The sequence below is a fragment of the Grus americana genome, chromosome 3 (genome assembly GCF_028858705.1).
Source record: "Grus americana isolate bGruAme1 chromosome 3, bGruAme1.mat, whole genome shotgun sequence".
In the NCBI taxonomy this organism is placed as follows: Eukaryota; Metazoa; Chordata; class Aves; order Gruiformes; family Gruidae; genus Grus; species Grus americana.
Genome location: NC_072854.1, coordinates 8,812,131 through 8,826,453, shown reverse-complemented (window position 1 = coordinate 8,826,453; position 14,323 = coordinate 8,812,131). Strand labels below are relative to the sequence as shown.

The following is a 14,323-nucleotide window of genomic DNA, read 5'->3' as shown; positions in this document are numbered from 1 at the left end:
TGGGGAAAATACTCTATATATCGGATGCAATTATACGATACGTATAATCCACTGCAAACACGTCGTTTACCTAAGGGATCCCTGCCGACCTGCTCACGGAGCGGCTCCACGAGAGGAACTCCCATGGACCAAAGGGTTCTGCAGATGAAGGACGCTGGCAACATGCGGGGTCTGTCCTCTGGGGTTAACCCCTCCCACGCCCCGGGACAGCATCCTTCCAAGGCACCCAGACACGGGCGCTGGGGGCTTCTGCTAAAAATCCTGACGTGCTATTAGCAGAAGCGACTTGTTCCTTCCAAATAAAGGTCATTCGAATCGGTAAGAGACAAAGCGGGCTGTGCCTGTAAGCCATTTATGTGCATTACGTACAATTGCCAGGCAGACGTTTTGCCATCCTACAACTGCACCATACCTGGTGCTTCAGGGGCACGGAGACCATTCGCACAGAGCAGCAACGGATGGAGTTACTGAAGAGGGGAGTGCTGCAGGGGTGGACAGGCTGGTTCGTAAAGCTGCTCTAAAAGGAGACACGTCTTTTTACTCCATACAAGCAGCAAACTTGCTGGCTCCTGCTGCCACCCCCTCCCTCACGCCGTCGGCGCCGGCGTGTGGGATGCCGCAGGGAGCGTGCAGGCTGTGTGGAGGCACACGTACACCTGGGACACACGTGAAGTTCCTCCCTCACAACCACCAGCCCACCGTCCGTGCTCAGAAGACCACTTAGAGCTCAGGGACCCGACAGAGGTCTGTGGCATTCACTGTCTGCGCTCGAATCGATCACACGTTTCACAGCCGACCTTCTCACTGTCCTCTCGTGTGGCGTGAAATCACCGTCGGAATATTCTGCAGTGAAAGGCACTGGTTTGTAAAACATCTTTATCGGTATCTATCAAAATATTACTGCAAACTGGCAGAAAGCACGCTGGACATTTAGGATTTGGCATCTATAATGTATGATTTTTTTTTTCTTTTTTTCCTAGAGAGGAACATCCCCAGTTTATGGAAATGTATCCAGCCTGACACCAGCTGGAAAAGAAAATGAAGGTTCGAGTGAACGACTCGGGGTCACAGCTCGTGCAGTTTGCAGGACAGCAGCCCCTGACACCGGGCCGGGAGGGAAGGGCTGTGTTAAAAGGAAAAACCAATGATGAGCCTGTTTGATTTGGAGTTGTGATAAATAATGAACATGAATCTCAAGGATAAGATAACACAGTAGTTTTCACTGACCCTAATGTCAAAATGTTTCTTCCTCTCTCTGCTTTACGTCCGAGAAAGCTTCACCGTTACCGCCTTGCCTTTATCAGCACCGCCACCCTGAGAAACGCAGAGGCTGGAAGCAATTAATTTTGGGACTCCAGCCCTGGACACGCTAACCTGCGTGCCTAACTTCGCATGAGTAGCTGAAGACCAAGGGATTATTCCTGGAAGTTAAGCGAAGCACGTGTGTGTTTCTGGCTGAGGGTTTCTGACACGAAGGAGTCCCAGCTCCCCAGGATGCAAGGATTAGCTTTTATCCCTAGTGCCTAACAAGATATTGCTCTTTAAAACAGTCATTGGTGCACAGGAATAGGAAATATAAATGCCATTTCCAAGAGAGACGAAAATGTTTTCAGCGTAGTAACAAATATCCTGAAACAGTTTGCACTGGTGAGTGAACAGAGGATTACATTTAAATTCAACATTCTTAATGTACATTTCTAATCTTAAATTTCTAAAAAGATTAGCCATTTACAGGCTGAATAACAGCGTCTGCACTCATTCCAGCTAGTATAAAAATCATAAAGGTTAGCAAACTGTGTGGATCGGAATATAAACTAATCGGCATCTGGGATTAGAAAGAAATCTCCTCCAATTCATTGGTAAAGGCTTCCTCAAATACTAAACGGAGCCCATTATTCTGTTTGGCTGTTAATAACTCAGGTGACATTTGCCATATGCCATCGAAGAGCCCAGGGTCAATACGAATTTTATCTCTGTTAAGGCCTGCAGATTCAGCCTCAAATTGTGAGTCCACAATTCAAAAGCGAGTCGAGCATTCCTGGTTTTAAACAGTTTTTGAAAGCAGTGGAGATTATTTGGGAATCATGTGATGCAAAGGTGCAAGGGAAGAAGCCATGGAGGGGCGGAAAAGAATGGAAATAAGATTCTGACATAGAACAAATATCAAAGTAGGTGATTTTCTTTTTTTTCTTCGCCAACTGTGCTGAAGTTGTCTTTTTAAACTGGAATCACTGTGTATCTCCAATCAAATCACATTCATAGCAGTCATTCTAGTATGTCCCTAGCTGCATTTCCACAGTAATTTAGGCACGATATTCAGATGCTGAGTTTCCTACAGAAAGGGAAATAAACTGGAGGAGGTCTTTTTCACAGTTAAAACAAAGTTCAGTGAAGCTTTGACCTTAAAGTAAGGATAAGACTCACAACACGTTCCCCATTGGTTTTTCTGGAATAAGGTTTGACAGCCTCATATAGGCGGAGTTAAGCCTCAGTTTCTTATGCTTCAAAACCTCTAGAAAAGTCACCCCTTGTGCAAGAGGGGATCTGGAAGATCATTTCAGTGCCTCTTTTGGAGGGGCCATCTCTCCTGCTGAGAATTAATGAGATGTGTTTAGAGGTGGTGGTAGTCCATGCCCAGAAAAACAAGTTGTCTCCATGAAACTGCTTTTTCTAGAGCTACCAAGTGTCCTAGCTAGGCACAACCCTCACTCCCTGATGTCTCTTGCTGCAATGTTTGCATCCCACACGCCTGCAGCACAGACCTGTGCCTCATCTGCACCTCCAGACAGCCTTGCAGAGTGCTGGTGGAAAGGTTATAGAATCATAGAATGGGTTGGGTTGGAAGGGACCTTGAAGACCATCTAGTTCCAACCCCCCTGCCATGGGCAGGGACACCCTCCACTAGACCAGGGTGCCCAAAGCCCCATCCAACCTGGCCTTGAACACTTCCAAGAGCATCCATAACTTGGTTGGAGAGTTACGTTTTCCCCAGAAGAATTCAACCACTGAAAGCTTTTCCCAGGTCTACAATTACCATCTAAAACCAGAAGTCTATCTGTATGCTACCTGGCATGTGCCAAGGGAGGATGTGTAGGGAAGAACATAAAATGGGGAGGTTATGAGGCAATACCTTGTCAGACCATGTTCCCTGACTGCAACTAATTACAGCAAAAGGATTTTTTAAGCCGGTGCCGGTGCCTCTGTGTTTAGCAGCTCTCCACAGATGTTTTTCCTTTGGGAATTCATCCCAGCCCTCTCTGAACCCACATAAACTTTAGGCATTCCGAGCGGTCAGTTTGGTGAATGTCCTGTATGGAGAAGTTGTCCAGCACAAATCGTGAGCAGAACAACCCCCTCGGGCTGTTTTAAGGCCGGCGCCTGCTATTTGCTTGTGCTGGCCCCGAGTCCAGAGGTGATGCTGTCACACGCCTGGAAACCCTGCCAATCGTGACGCCTGACAGAGCAGCCAAACACGCTCCATTTTCAGGAATATGACAGGTTATTATGGCTATTTCTTAACACTGAGTGAGGGTCTGCAAGCCTACAAACCCAGTACTACATGAAATAAAGGGTTCCCAGAGGTTCCTCCTTGGGTTCCAGCCAGCAAACACCTGCTCACCCACAAAACTCTGCATTCGAGCCAAAGGGACGACACCTGGGAGCAGAGTCCCCCCCTGTGATGATACCTGTCCGGTTTCCCAACCGGGAGAAAACACGTTCCAAGCCGCACTGACTGACTGACGTGCTCCATGCAAATATTTGTTTCACAGGTCATAAATCTGCTTCGCTCACGTGGTTCTGGAGCAACCATAAAACAACCGCTGAAGGTGGAAACTGCAAGAATTTCGGCCACCGCCAATGAGTGATAACTCACTGTAGTTTGAGCATCTTATATGTTACTAAATCAAAACTTAAAGGCAACTTTTAAAAGACACTAATACAATTTCTGAGCTCTGAATATCTTCCAGATCTATCCTTTGAGCACTGAAAATTTTTAGCCATAACAAATACAAGCCTGATGCTGTAAAATACTAAAAGCCCTGAACTGTGGTTACCAATTGATGTGGAGGGGTTTCTGCCTGGGCTTTACATCTACGCGCACTCATTGCCAGAAATTAAGGTGAGTGTTCACAAAAATCATTAGGAAGATTTCTGAAAATCATTAAGATAAATAACATAAAAGGCAAAGTCCTCGTAGAAAATCATGTATTATTACAGAAGTAAAAAGACAGTTCCATGTTAAACACTCTAAACCAGTGAGACTAGTAACAAACCATCTTTTTGAGACAGAAGGAAATCTAACATCTCCCAAAATACCCAGGCGTAGCACGTGATACAAAGAAATATAGTTTGCAGAAATATTCCTGCCTCGTTTTTGAGGAGTACGATGGAGAACTCTCAGATGTGGTGATCCTGTCCCGCCACAATACACAGGGAATGTAATGGAAAACGCAACAGATGAGATGAGTTTTGGGGAACACTCACACGCTTAATTAATTTGTGTGGCCCCCTGGGATACATCTGCCTCCCCAATATTCCAGTACAAAGGGGTTTATGATGAATAAAACTTGCATCCAAGTAATGGAAGGAGGGTATTCTCCTCTTCCTCTTTGAAAAGGCTCCAGGATTTATTGCGTTGTATTGTGCCATTTCAAAATGGTTGTAAAAGTCTGTCCCTAGGCATAAAATCTGCTCACTTACTTTGTAGCAGTGCATCAGTTAATGAGCTCTTATTTGCCTTTCCAAATTAAATTACTCGTTACAGGTAGGAGGAATTTTGCAGTGGCGAGTTAAAAGTAATAGAGTAAAAAAAAAAGCACATTAGGCAACTTTTCTAGTCTGTTCTAATTCAAAGGTACTTTACTGTTCTTCTAACACTGAAGTACTAAACACACATCAAGTAAAAGTTGCTGGCAAACTCTGCGGAAAGGTGCCCTTTTCTTTCATCGTCAGACAGCGGCGATGCTGCCGGTTTCCTCCGCCTCCAGTGGTTATGTCATCTCTGAGGTCAGTTTTCTGCTTCTTGAACATGACTTGGCTGTTTATGAAACGTGAAATCAGCATCAACAATCAGTAGCAGCTTCAAGAAAGAAGCCTTGGGCTAACAAATAATAATAAAAAATCCTCGGTTTTGCCCACAATGAGAAAAATCTACAGAGCCACCACCCAAGGGCTTTCATTGCCTTCGGCACAGAAGGAATCCACATTTAGAGAGTGCAGCCTAAACATTTTCACTCACTGAGCTCATAATTTATTTCGGTGGCACACATCCCTGTGTGAGACAACCTCGTCAGTCATCAATCCCTCTTCAGATTAAACATGAAAGGGGGTCTATCCTCCCATTAGCACAGGGGAGATGTACTAATATGGCCCAAATTAATGTCCTAATCATTCCTTGACAGAATAGAATTTAAAATATCCCAACTCTATCGCTCCAAAATCATACGGTCTGAGTCTGATCATTTGAAAATTGCTGTTGGTCATCAGGGATCTGAGACTTCAGCTGAATTATTCAGAGTATCGGGTACCACCCCATAAATTACGCTGGGGCAGAGGGGAAGGAGAACGAAAGGGGGAAATTGGGGAACCTCGGTGAAAATCAAAGCACAAGGCAGTTCAGCCAAACCCTGACTTCTTCCCAGTTATTTAGTTACAGAACAGCATTTTCCTCCAAGAGAGTGCTTGCAGAAAACACCATCTTTGCGCATACTTGCTTGAATACACACTCGTATGGGTTTTCATTCTTAGTGTTTACTGGGGCCCTGGTTACATTCTCCAGCCAATTTACTCATATAATGTGTTTTTTTCTCCCTCTGGCTACCGTGAAACAAAGCTTCAAAAGGGATGGGCAGGAAAAAAATTCCTCTTGCTAATGTTTTTCTCTCCTAAATACGGAGGAATTCTACTTGCCTGGCACTGTTCTATTTACATGTGTGTAGCTGTGTACACAGCACAACTCACTAACCCGTGCTCTGCACAAGGGATATAACTGAATAGGGTTATTCATAACCAAACCTCATACAGCTCAGCCAGTGCCAGGATTTTAGTTTATGCTCACGGGGCTGTGATTAGTCCTAGAGAATGTTATGAAAATCAACCTGGCTAATTATTATTCCGAATAGCCGAGAAAGGAATGCAATAGATTCTCTAGTAAATACTAGAAGAGAATCAAGATTTGGGTGTTTATATTTGTTTGTTCGTGAATGTTCTCATCCGCTCATCCGTAAGATTTATGCTCCATGCAAAAATTTCCAATGGAAATTCTATAGACTGTTCAATGAAAGAAGACAGATAGATCTTCGCATCAATCCTTTCGGATACAAAAGCCTCTGAACTTCCAAATGCCAAAATTTTGTGCAGAATATTCATCACGATATTGTTAATCATATCCTTATTGACTATACAAACCATTTATAGAAAGTTTCACAGAATTTAAAAACAGCTGAGAGCCTGATCTCCTATATATCTCAAAGCAATATGTTTTATCCCTATTTTAAACCCCAAAATTAAATCACAGCAGTTTAGTCCTTGAGAGAGTAGATTTATGTATAAAAGGGAAAGAACCTGTCACTAATGTCCGAGACCCCTGCAAAAGAACAAATGGACTAAATGAGAAAAATTGAGTTAATTCCAGCGTGCACATTGTGCCTGAGGTACTGGAGAAGCTGTGTAACCTTCAAGACCTCTGCCAATCTGACGAGGCGAAAGTCCTAACCAATTTACCCATTGCAATTAGTATGACCATAAATATGAAAGCAAAACACAGCACCCAGGCACCTATGATTGGGGAAGGGTGGGTTTGCACCAGTGCAGAACACTGGCAAAAAGCCGTCCAAGGCCACCCGTTCATCTCTGATGCTCCAGGGGAATGCAGAAAAATGAAACAACTCCCAAATAACCAAGATATATGTGGCCAATTTCATCCAAGAGAAAAAATAAATCCTTCCTGACAGTCTGCAAGACCTCACCGAAGCCACGAAACAAAGAGAATCATTATTTGATAATAATTATTCTCTTTTGAAACCGCAAGTGTTACGAGGATGCTGAGAGCAACGCTGGCAGTGCTGGTCCCTGGAGTCTCCTGAGGGACTAAATAACAGGAGGAATAACAGGTTCTCAGACTGCGAGACAAGGAACTGCCACCAATCTCCTGACAATGCTCCCACTCACACATGCACAGAAAGATGTACAGATTTTTCCACAAAGCGGATGAAAGCGTGTATTTAAAAATACATATTTAACGTCCTCTTAAACATCCCTACCTGCGACAGCTTGTACAGGACAAACAGTTTTATTATTTAGGGCTCTGTAGGATAGGAAATCATGTCTTCTTTTAAGGGTGGATTTGTCTAACTTAAGCTTGCAACCACTGGGTCCTCTAATGCCTTTGTCAGGTAGATAAAGTAGCTGCTCACTCTTGGATATCTTTTCCATGGGTCAGTACCCACCAGCAGTGACCAAGTCACTTCCCAGCTTCTTCCCCGATGAGCTAAGTTGAGCTGCTTATGCCTCATGTTGTCACGCTTGTTTTCTGAATCCTTTTTCATACCTTTCCTTTGAACTTACCTTAGTATTCCCACATTGCTTTTGAACTGTGAACACCAAAACTGGACACAGCTCCTAACAGTAGCCTTAGCACTGTTGTGCACGCGGGAAACATCAAATCCTCTTATCTGCTTGATATTACTCTTTTTTACATCTCAGGATTGCATTGGCCTTTTAGCCACAGAATTACACTGAGATTTCATTTTGAGGTGCTTATCCAAAAAGAATCCTAAATCTTTCTGAGAGTCCTTGCTCTCCAAAAGAGAGCCTCCTGTCCTGCGTAGCCTCTTGTCTTCATTCTGTGTTGCCATGCACATAGCTAATACTAAAACTTTTTTTTATTTTTATTTTGATCTCTTCATTAAGCACTTCAGGTTACTCGGCAATACTTATTTACCCCTTTATCACTTATTCTTCCATTTGTTCCCTGTTAGCCTGCGCCATGTGTAAACCTGATTCTGTATCATTTCTTTGATCAGTCATAAAACTATCTGGCCTTTAGTCAAAACCTGATTCCTAGAGGAATCCATTAGAAAAGAGTTTTATATAACAGTCAGAGCCTGTGCAAAGCATTAACCAAAGCAAATCCAGGAGCACCACCACCATTTTCAAACGGACTTTTACCAGGCATCGAGTATACAGGAGGAAAACGTCTTGTTACAGTTAGAGCAATGATGCCACCCCCTTCCGAGGGTGTTGCGATGATGAACTCCCTAATGCCTGTAAGCTGCTGGAGGGACAGTCTGTCCACCTGAAGCACCTGCCTCATACGTAAACTTTGGGGTAAATCAGCCCTTCTAAAATAGATGTCTATCGGTATGTGAGACCTCTGAGAGCATCCAGGCTCCAAGGTATGCTGGCACGCCTGGCTGTATCTCAGATCCATCCCTAGGGAAGCCCTAGGTATCATCAACTTCTCTCTATCAAGGTGTCTGTGGGTCTGAAGGGACCTGCTCCGGTCAGCCTGGACAGAAGGATGGTAGCACTGTCTCCATCTCGCTCCACAGCCCACAGTTCCCTGTAGAGTCAGTGGCAACTAACTCAGGTGGCAACTGAGTCATCTGGGAGGCTTCAGCAGCACCTACTTGTCTCAGTTTCCTCTCCGTGAACCTACTTCTGGTTCTTTCCACAGTCTGGCTTATGAAATACGTAACATTTACAGGAAAATTCAGTGTTTAATTAAGCTGAATTACATCCCAGTGTTGTGCTGAGATTGTTTGGGAGGCCACCTAAACATACAGAAAAATGACGTGTAGCTGCTTAACCAAAATATAAATTTGGGTCCCTCTATTAAGTGACAGACATAAATTTGGGTCCCTCTGTTAAGTGACAGAATGGCAGCATGTCCTCTCCATGCCCAGGGTGTCACAACACTGTTTCACTCAGAGCTGAAATTAATTATTTGACAAGAATGGGGGGCATGATGTGTCTCCTAAAGGAAATGTGACTGAGTCATTTATATTTTTTGTTCTCACTCTCTGTTCTAGTTATGCCACAGATGGCAGAAAATAGGAGTCAAACCAATTTAATACAGGCATTCAGTTCAAAATGGCATGTATTTTAGTCTTCCCTGTATAATTATGAGGAATAGGTGGAAACATATTGTTACTGTTTTAGACAAACAAATCAAACGCAACTCCCTCCAAAATCACCCGGAAAGTCCTCGCCCCCCTCTTCATAACCCAGTGTGGTGGAATTACCTTGACAAAACTCAAGCAACTGATGCAACGCCTTCAACGGCAATGAAAATGTCACTCTGTGTGACTGAGTGGGACAAGAGAGGACTTGGAAATAAAGTTGTTAAACAAAACCTTCCTAAACTTTCAAAGAGTCCCAACAAAAGCCTGACTTTTCTGCTATCCCTGACCATTAGAGAGTTTTACATAAATCAAGATAGAGCCCTAGACTCTGCCAATATAGTGAAATAGATCTTCTTTTTATTACTGCCCATCAGAAATCAAAATCATGACTCCAGCTGAACCCACTTCTGTCTTCTGGGGGAAGTTTTAGCAAATGGTTCTGTCATGGCTAAGAGAAATCAAGTCAATATACTGCTTGCTCTTAGAGGATCAGACTCTTCTCATTCCCTTGACAAGTCAGGGACAAGGAAGTTTGGGCTCACACACCTAAAATCACACAAATCTTTATTTCGCCAGTGCCAAGCAAATGATTTCATAACCTTTGCCCGCAGAGCCACACATGTATCTGCAAACAGCTTGTGGCCAGATGAAAAAGCGAAATGCCTGAGAAAATCCAGGGTATGTAAAGTATGGGACAGAATATAATCCTCTTGTGAAAAAATATGGGAAGAATAGTCCAATATTAAGATCACATATCTTCCCCATCTCTTGGGAAAATAATTCCCACCCCTGATACCAGCTTTGGTCACTCAGCAGAAGAGAGAAGGTTTGTTCAGGGAAGGAGGTACTTCATTAAATGGGGTGTGTCCAGAGAAGTCAACGATGTTTTTCACCAAATTCCACAGGTTAGCAGTTTTTAGCAGTTTTAATCCATCTTAAATTTGTATTTTGCCAATTAACTCAAGCTGCACATCTAAAAATCACTTTAAATGTCTTTTCCAGCTTCCTTTGGGGATTATCTTTCTGCTAAATGCTAAGGATAATTGTAACAGATATGTACAGATGAACGCTAAAAGTACCGGCGAACAGTCTTTATACTTCAAATAAATAAAAACACACAACCGAAAAAAACCTCAGATATCTTCCTGATCTTCACTGGCTATTTCAGAACCCTTAAACCCTGGAAATCTACAAAATACCTATTACCATATTTTCTAGATATTCTGCCATATCTATTACCATTTTCAGGCAGCAGAAAATGAAACCATTGACATTAGTATCCATGTTGTAAACCTGTAATTAAGGAGATCTTCACTAGCTGAAAGCAGGAGTCAAACCCTGCAGTTAAAGTTTGAGTAGCAGACATTCCTCTTTGGTTATGGCTTAGAAAAATGTCATATAACAGTTCTGGAGATCCAATTTCATTACCTTTGAAATGGCTCAACCTGCATCAAAAAGTAAGAAATTTTTAGTAACAATTTGAAGAATTATATTTTAAATCCCTTAAATTAAACAAGAATTTCACTCCCTGGAGCATGTCCAAATGCAGGAGATAAGGTTTACCACAAAGTCAAAGGGAAATATTTATGGGAACCCCTTTGCAAAATCCTGGTACCCGCTTGCTATGTCGGTCCCTCCAACATGCCCCCAGCTAATCTACCGGCATTGCCATCAAATATTTTGCAGACTAAAATGAAATCTCCAATAAGATGAATAGATCTGTGTGTCTTCTAATATTTTATCAGAAGATGGACTTGATGCTCTGACAATTCAAGATGCCATTAGTTTTGATATGATCAGCAAAGACAGGGGAAGTTGTATTATTCTCATTCTAATACATGCCTTGTAACATAATGATCTATTGCTCAAAGAGGAAATCTCTTCTTTCAGGGGAGCGAGCTTTACCAGCCACCAAAGTCTTGCAGGCTATCAGCTGCCTAATCCAAAATCAGGATTCTCACAAACAATCCTCAGCCTGTCAAGTACAACCCTGTAACAGATTCTATTAAAAAACCCACCCACCCATCCAAATAGAGCCCTCGCCGCAGAATATTTGTTGTTCTGTAAATAGAGCTTTTGTTTCACTAGCATTTTAAGGATCCTTATTTTCAGTGCTGTTACTTGGACGTAGGTTTGCCTTCCTTAAAACAGGCACCAAATGAGAGGACAGGATTTCCCGAATGCTGAGAAAGGATGTGAGTGGCAGTGCAGCGTTCCCAGTGCCAAGAATAGCGTGCCAAGCACAGAGGAATTTCTCCAGACCCAGGTATTAACCTTAATTTTTAAACGACTTCTCGCACACTGCGAGTCCATTGAACCATGAGCAGGATGCCCCTAAATCATTTTTCAGCCACCTGCCCCCCTCTACAAAGCCCACCTGTAGATGCCTTTCTCTCAGAAACAGAGAAAAAAAAAAGGAATAAAAAAAAATTTCAATAAAATGAAGCACTTCCTTCTTAAATTACTGAAGTTACTAAAGTAAGAAAATCCAAGCAAGAAAATTAATGTAGACTATTTAATGTAATCATATTCTTATTCTTCATGAAAATTGTGGCTCATATTCTGAGCTAAACTGATTTCGATCTAGAATAAAGTCACCGAGGATCAAGAAATTCTTTGAAATTCATTACCTGTTAAGTGAAATCAGAATCTGACCCTATGTCAGCATTTGTAAATCAGGTATTTAACAAAATTTGAAGGGAAAACTTAGGTCAAGATTTGAACTCTATCTTCCTGAAGTGAAAGAGTATGAAAGTACCTTCCTAAAATGAAAAACCCAGAAAATGGCCAGTATAATAGACCTATAGAGCTTTCATAGCTTAAAAGTGCTGTCCAAATATTAGCTAAATCCTTACTATAAACCTGTAAGGCAGATAAGATGGAAGCACTTATGCTAAAAATAAATAAAACCTAGAACTGTCTCATATAACCGTAAGATTTTATTAAAAATAAACAGGGCTGGTCGGTATCCTTAACCTCAAGGTCACAAAACAAAGTACTGGGCACTAGAGGATAGCGGCAGAAACCAGTCCTCCAAAATCACTGTGTCTAATTAAGGATTCCAAAGAATCTCTGCTTTATGCTCTCTCCTGTCTCGAAGCATTCGCTGTGAGAACATTCAAATGCCACCGGGAGACTGACATGCTACTTGTTAGGTCAACAGTCCCATTGAGACTTCTTCTCATCGGCTTTGTCGGATTCTGGGTCAACTATATATGCTGGGCAAATAACACCGCACCAGGGCAAATAACACCGAACGGGGCTCTCGTGTTTAAAAGGGAGAAAACTAAGGGGGGGGGAAAAAAAAAAAAGCTGCGTGGAAATTGGAAGTGTTCGTCGTGTGTGCGCTTGCTAAATAATTCAGATTTAAACTGTTCTGAACTTCTGACCCTCACACTCCAGTGCGATGTGCAGGACTGCAGGTTTCAATGTTAATCCACGACGTATTAAACGACAAAAATGTATGGAGCCTTCCTGTTTCGGAGTGAGGCCATATTCTGCTAAAAGCATTCTAATGTTAATGATGATGGCTGGTTGTAGAAATGCTTTACTCCACTGCAACAACGTATTTTCATTTGTTTGTGAGGTTGGAAGGAGAGAAAATGAAATTGCCCTTTTAAGGCTGCACCCTGCTTCCTCCCAGGCGTCGGGCAGCGTGCGTCCCTTTTTCAATAAAACCACGCATTTGCCTATTTCTGCGGGTTGCGTGCCTCCCTGCCTTCCCTGGGCTTTGCTCAGCTGTCGTTTGGCACAACTGCCTCACTTGCAACACGTTAGAGAATACATTTCTCCACGATGCATTTTTAACTGGCGAAGTAAGGAGAAAAGAATTTGATTAAGCTGATTTTTATGCTTACAGGAAATATAAAAGACAAAGTGTTCTATGTTTAAAACTACAGCATATGCAGCTTGTGTGCACATCAGAAAGATCTCTACAAAGCAGCACGCACAGATACAAGATTATACAGACTAGAGAGACAGATGCAGATTTCCACGTGTAATATCTGTAGTGACTCCAAGCACGATGGATATTAAAAAAAAAAAAATAAAGAGGAGCAAAAAAAAAAAAAAGAAAAAAGAAAAAAAAAGAGTGCTGTTGGGAGAGAATCGTACCAACCTATTCAAAGACTCCTGTGGACTTCAAGAGGCTTTGGATCACGCCCCCGGAGAGAGATGATTTAATAAAGCGGGGTAATATTTCTTTTCAACTACACGCTACTTTTGAAGACAGCTGGGAGACCGATGACCTTTTCGGAAACACGCTCTTCCCCCCTGCACGTCCTTGCCGCGTACCGAGGGGGAGCGCTCGGCACACAGCTGCGCGCTCCGGGGACGCGGGGCGGAGGCACCGCGCCCGCACCTGCACCCGCGGCGGGGGGAGCTCTGCGGGGCGGCCCCCGCGGGGCCCGGGCGGCGGCGGCGGCGGCGGGAGCGGGGGCCGGGGCAGCCTCCCGCGGGGGCGGCCGCGGGGCGTGGCGGCGCGGCGTGAGGGGCGGGGCGGGCCGGGCTCCACCGCCTCCCGCCGCCGCGGTGATTGGCCCGGCCCGCCCCTCGCCCCGGCGCCCAGGCCGCCTCCCTCCTCGGCTAAAGCGGGCAGTAGGTGAGGGGAAGGCGGCCAGACGGGAGCATGGTCGGGGCTCCGCAGCAGCCTCCGCCGCCGCGTCGCGCCCCCCTGCCCGGCCTCCAGCGCGGCTCCCGGCGTCCGCAGCCGCGCGGGGCTCTGCGTTAGCGGCGGAGGCTGCGATGCACAAGCCGCCGCCTGCCGTCGCCGCCGCCGCGCATCCTCCCGCCGCCTGAGGACGCGGCCGCGCACCCGCGCTGCCGGCCCAGGGCCGCCTGCGCCCCCGCGGAGGGAGGTAAGCGGCGCGGCGGCTGCGCGCCCGCGGAGCTTCCCCGCCGCCGCCAGCCGTGCCGCGCCGGGCATCGCCGGGCTGGCGGCTGCCCTGCGCCTGCGCTTGCTGCCCGCATTAAAAACTTCCTGCGTGCCTCCTGCTGCCTGGGGGTGCTGTGCGGGGAGCCGGCGGGGGATAATCGTATTATTATGATGATTTTCTTTGGGGCTTTTTTCCCCCCCCAGGATTTTTTTTAATGTTGGCGTGGGGGTTCCCCCCGCCCCCGCCGCGCACCCACAACTTCAGGCGTTCCCCCGCGTCAGGGAGCGGGGTCGGCCGCGCAAACCCCCCTCAGCCCCGGGTGGC

The 14,323-nt window shown here is 44.8% G+C and overlaps 1 protein-coding gene and 1 long non-coding RNA gene across 5 annotated transcripts in view; one reads left to right on the top strand and one right to left on the bottom strand.

The window, feature by feature from the left end:
* Positions 1-13,447, bottom strand: part of LOC129204907 (uncharacterized) — a 171,549-nt gene extending 158,102 nt beyond the window's left edge. Inside the window, exon 1 of the long non-coding RNA XR_008576530.1 lies at positions 13,243-13,447. This is a non-coding gene — a long non-coding RNA (uncharacterized LOC129204907). The remainder of the gene's footprint in view (positions 1-13,242) is intronic.
* Positions 13,448-13,710: 263 nt separating this feature from the next.
* Positions 13,711-14,323, top strand: part of KLHL29 (kelch like family member 29) — a 409,152-nt gene continuing 408,539 nt past the window's right edge. For all 4 annotated transcript variants that reach the window (XM_054822071.1, XM_054822074.1, XM_054822072.1 and 1 more), the window contains exon 1: positions 13,711-13,981. The gene's annotated coding sequence lies outside the window, so the exon portion shown is untranslated. The remainder of the gene's footprint in view (positions 13,982-14,323) is intronic.